Raw genomic sequence first — 6,000 nt, forward strand, 5'->3', positions numbered from 1 at the left:
ATGAATGTGATACACATGCACACATACATACATGCATATGCACAAGAACTCACACATACACATAAAATAAAAATAAATCTTTAAAAAGAATTAATTCACAAGTAGCATGGAGAAACTTGGATAAAGTTCCAGTTGGGGTACAGTTTTTAAAATATGCTGTGTAGTCTAAGCTAACAGATGTGATATGATTATCTATAAAAACATAAATGTGTAGTGTGTATGGTGAGAGCTGGAAGGAGGGAGAGGTTGGCAGGTATCAGAGTAGGTTTGGAGATGAGAGTCATGCTGTAAAAGAATCACACCTGTGCTATGGAGGGAATTAGCGAGGGGCAAGGGAATACCTTTGATGTGTATTATGGAATACTTCTGGTGCCCAATTATCCTTCTTAATTATATCTTGATTAGGCTATTATTGAAATACTCTTCATTCCACAAACCCACACAGTTTCACAGTAGGAGAGGAAGGCAGCTGTAGATCTATATGTTTTGGATTATTCACCAAAGGGAATGATACACCTGTAGAAAAACTAGATATTACTAGAGCCACAGAGGACCACAGAGCTGAAGACTCTCCTGGTTGGCCTGATTCCACCTGTACTCTGCTGTAGATGAGAGATCGCTCTCCAAGAGCTGTGCTCTGTCTCAATTTGTTTAAAGGAGAATGGAATATACCGTCACTTCGCCAACTGTCTTTGATGAAGTGTTACATAGCTTTTTTGGTTGAAGAATAAAACTGAACTCTAAGGAAAACTGAAGTAAAAAATATAATAAAAACATTTGATTTTCAACAGGCAAAAAACACATTTCAGCAGATTTGATCAGAACAAACATTACGTATAGAGAAGGAAAAGAATCACAAAAATTGACCATTGTTTTCACTGAAAGTGAGTAGTGACTGGATTGGGGTAGCTGAGCAGGTTCCCCCATGTAGAGATTACTGTAGTGTAGTCATAGCTTGTACAGGGTTAGGTTTGCAAAGCATTCTGGGATGAGACCATCCTAACAGAAAAGGCTCAACTCAGCAATATGAACAGAGAAACTGCTTCCTCCAACCATGTTGGAAGAATTCTTGAGTCAACCTGTCAACAACCGTAATCTCCTTGTGTGTTATTGTTGTTATTATTATTTCATTTTTGTTTTTATTTTTGCTTACCCACAGTTAAGTTGAATCCACAGTGCTGTCTGGAAAGCCCTGAAAAGCATTTAATTTTTTAGAATAAATACATTAGCTAAAGTACTCCCAAACCAAAGGAAGAGTTTTGAATATCAACAGGAGATTTTTGAAGGTACAAGGTCATATTATTAGAAAGGTGATCATGGTACTTTATATTTCAAATCCAAAGTTTTCCAAACTTCATTCTCAATAAGAATAATCTAGGGGCTTTTGTATTGTGGTTCTGGGGACTGAATGCAGGATTTTATGCATTAGACCTGCTTCCCTAACAAGGGAACTTGTTGACATGAAGGTTCCTTTGACATTGATGGCTTCAGGGGAAGGGAGTATCAGTTTCCTTGAAGAGTGGGGTCCCTAGCAGATTGACTATGCTTTAGTAGATGGCTTTGCTAGTATTTGGGCAGCACATTGAAATCAGTGGTCTATAAAGTAAAAAAATAGAGTAGAGGAAGTTGGGAGGGGTTGGATCTGGGAAGAATAGAGGGATGAGTCTGGAGGGAATATAATCAAATTGCATTATATGCATGAATGAAAATCCCAAAGCATTAATACAATATTATATTAATTTCTTAAAATGTGACTTACTGGTACCCATTTCAAGATTCTGATGTGTTGTGTTTTGGATGAGAGGTGGCATGAAGAGGGTGTGCAACTAGACTATCAGGTGATTCTGATGAAGCTGTTCTGAATACTCTAATCATTGGGAATTATTGTTCCTATGTATGCTGGATAATTGAATTATCTAGCTAATTGTGTGAACTGGTAATCAAATCATTTGCATACAGTTATAGAATCTTTTTTTTTTTTTTTTTTTTTTTTTTTTTGGTTTTTCGAGACAGGGTTTCTCTGTGTAGCTTTGCGCCTCTCCTGGAACTCACTTGGTAGCCCAGGCTGGCCTCGAACTCACAGAGATCCGCCTGGCTCTGCCTCCCGAGTGCTGGGATTAAAGGCGTGCGCCACCACCGCCCGGCTCAGTTATAGAATCTTTAGCAGAGAATTTCACAAGCTTTCAAATATCCTTTCATTCTCAGGGATACAAAAACTCCACAAGCATGTAGAAGAAAACAATCCACATGTACTTTAGATAATCATCTTAGTTACTTTTCTATTGCTTAGTTATAAGTATTTATTGGGACTTATAGTTCAGAGGATGAGTCCATGACCATCATGGCATGGAGCATAACAACCAGCAGGCAATCGTAGCTGAAAGCTCACATCTGGAGACCAACACAAGGCAAAAGGGGTGGGAAAAGACCACAAGAGAGAGTGTGAGAGCAAGCACTAACTAGGAATGGCCTTCACTTTTGAAACCTCAAAGTCTATCCTCAGTGACACACCTCCTCCCACAAGGCCACACCTACAAATCCTTTCCAGACAGTTCCAACTGGGCACAAGTACTCAACTATATGAATATGAGGCTATGGGGGTCATTCTCATTCAAACCAGCACAATAATTCAGGAACGCAACAATTAAAGACATGCAGATGCTCAAGTTTGATTTCTATTGTTACAGTCTTCTAACTTAATCTTGAAGTCTTTCTAGGAGAGTTTGACCATGGAAAAGTTAGGTTCAGATGTTTCTGTCAGATGAGACACAATGAAGAAGTGAAAAGAGGTTTCTACTTACAGTTACCAGAGAGGCCAGGGTGCTGATGTGGGGCTGTTGGGGAAGCCTGGGAAGGATAGCAAGGGATGGGGAGTTAGACAGAGAGACTCCAAGGGATTATGTCTTAATTAATTGATTAGTTAATTAATTAATTAATATATTGACTTCCTCCAGAGTGTCGTGGATTAGCTGGTTTAAGAATGACTGTGAAGGGAGATCTTATTGGAATGACTCTAGTGTGGACTGTTAAATCTTATGTCACCAGCAAATATGGGACATGCTGTGTTTTGGTTAGAAAGAAGAAGAACAAGTGATTTGACATTAGGGAAGGGAATCACGTAGGGAAGGGAGCTTTAGTCGAAGTGCTGGGCTATATTTGAATGGCAGGGCAACAATTTTCTTAAATTCACAACAGGAAGAGGTGGCAAGTTTCCACATCACTGAGAGATTACTTGCACCAAATACTTAATGTTAGCATTAGTTATGGAGTCAGTTAAAAGACCAATGCATCACATTTCTGTTTCCATAGCAAAGCAACTAACTGACCAATGTCTGTCATTGAAATGATTAGTTCTTTGTGAAATAGGCGATGAATATCAGCCATGAAGTGGGGAACGATGACATTGTATAAGGTGTACACTTTCAGTTTTATGTATATTTATTGTGAATTTTATGACAATGATTAATAGCAGCTTTGGGTTAAGTGTTTATTGCTCATCAATTATTCGAATAATCCTCAGAAGAACTATAGGAAGATGTTGTGTCTGTGTATTAGAGATGAGGGAACTGAGACCAAGGGAGTGCAATGACATTGGCTTCTATTTAGAAACACTAATCTCTCAGCCGGTGGATACTTTTCATTATACCTTTTCGTCTATGTCACACAATGCATGTTGTGGATGCATTATGACTGCTGGATTGCCATTGCTATGATAAATATCTGAGAGAAACAACCCAATAGGAGGAAAAATGTGTTTGCCTCGTGGTTGCACAGACTTCAGTCTGTGGTCCATTTCTGCCACTATTTAAGGCCCATGGTGATGCTGAGCATCATGGTAAAGAGAACATGAGAAGGCATAGATGCTTGCCTTATGGCTGCCAGGAGAATGAGAGTGAGTGAGTGAGCATGAGAGAGAGAGAGAGAGAGACAGAGACATAGCCAATGCTTGTATAATTATCAGCCATCCTCCTTATCCCCTTTTATTTGATCTGGATCTCCAGCCTGTTGGACATCTTACCTAATGGTAAAATCTACATTCATGGCAGCTATTCCTGAAAATTAATCTTTGCTATACTGATCTCTGTTGGAAGGCCTTGCTGGCTAGTTAGAGGTTGCAGTCTGTCACGGCCTGTCAGCTTTTTTCCAGGAGCTCTATGACATGGGGACTTTCTCCCTCCCTAGCGAAACTTCCTGCTCTCTGCTTGCCCTTATCGAGAGAATATCCCTGGGCCTGGAGGACGGACCTTATCTAAAAGCTGTCTCTAAGCCAGATGCCTGATTTATCTTGAGCTTGGTCCTTGGCACAGATTCCTGTTAGAAGCCTTCTTGCTGCACATATGCTAAGACGTGTGCTAGGAGCCTTATGATAGGACTGTGCCACTTAATGCAAATTAGGGTTTGTCCCCACGCTCCCCAATCTTATATATTCTTTATATTCTGAAATAAAGTTGAGCTGATTCACTGAAGTCTGTCTCTTGGAGACATTGTATCCACAGCTGCGGAACCCTATTCCCTGCTTCTGCTCCCTCCATCCTCATGAACCAATGCAGCCAATGATCCAGAGGAAGAAGCAGGGCCACAGATATCCTAGGTTTCTTTTAATACCACCAAATGAACAGTTACACTGACTTTGTGAGCATGAAAATTTGCAGGTAAACTCTGACAGAACTTACTTTTTGAGCCTCCAAATACTTCTCCCCAATGAAGGGAGGGCTGTGGCACTCCTCAGTTCAGTTTTAAACCAGTGATCACTCTAATGGAGCAAAGATTATGACTGTTGCTTCTTCATCCCAGTCTTTGATGTCTCTGTTTCCAGGCACCTGGTGCCCCAATGTTTTCTCTTCATTAAATTTCTTTTGCAACCTGCTTGTGATGCTTACTTTTATGTGCCAGTCTAGACAATATGGACATAGAGTACCCAGACATTTGGCTAAACATTGTTTTGGAGTGTATTTGTGAGGGTCTTTTCAAGGGTATCTGAATGGTACAACCACATATGAGTGGGCTTCAGCCAAGTCACTGAAGGACCAAGTAACTGTAACACAAATTGTTAGATGATCTTATTTATGGTGATATTTTATTTGTATTAAAATGTTATTTGTATGTTAATAAATAAAGTTGCCCGGGAGTCAGAGCTATTAGCAAGCCATAGAAAAGCAGGGCAGTGGTGGCGTACGCTTGTAATCCCAGCACTTGGTAGGCAGAGCTAGGTAAGTCTCTGTGTGTTCAGGGATACAGCCAGTATTGGATACACATGCCTTTAATTTCAATACCAATCATGGAAAACCTGGAGGTCTATACAGACAGGCCATGATGAGGTGGTCATGTGGTTGGGTTTACAACCAATGAGAAGGCAGAACAGAAATTCTATATAAGGACTTTAACACAGAAAGTAGCTCTTGTTCGGAGAGGTAGGACCACCGCAGGAGGAAGGGTAAGGTTTTAGCTCTTAGCTCTGACCTCTTGGCTTTCTTCTTTGCATTGGTTCTGTGTTTCTTATTTAAAAAGACAGTTGGTTACATCTACAGGCCAGTGGCAAGGCAGGAAGTATAGGCGGGACTAACAGAGAGGAGAAAAGAAAGAACAGGAAGGCAGAGAGAGACACTGCCAGCCGCCACCAGGACAAGTAGCATGTGAAGATGCCGGTAAGCCACGAGCTACGTGGCAAGGTATAGATTTATAGAAATGGATTAATTTAAGATATAAGAACAGTTAGCAAGAAGCCTGCCAAGGCCATACAGTTTGTAAGCAATATAAGTCTCTATGTTTATTTGGTTGGGTCTGAGCGGCTGTGGGACTGGCAGGTGAGAGAGATTTGTCCTGACTGTGGGCCAGGCAGGAAAACTCTAGCTACACTTATTAATAAAAAACTCAAGAGCCAGATATTGGGGTGAACACTGAAAAATCAGAGAAACAGAACAAGACATAGCTAACCTCACCTTGCCAATTCTTCAGCTGATACATTTTCCTCAAACTGGAAGCCTCTTTGTCCTCATCCAT

The sequence above is a fragment of the Peromyscus eremicus genome, chromosome 1 (genome assembly GCF_949786415.1).
Source record: "Peromyscus eremicus chromosome 1, PerEre_H2_v1, whole genome shotgun sequence".
NCBI lineage: Eukaryota > Metazoa > Chordata > Mammalia > Rodentia > Cricetidae > Peromyscus > Peromyscus eremicus.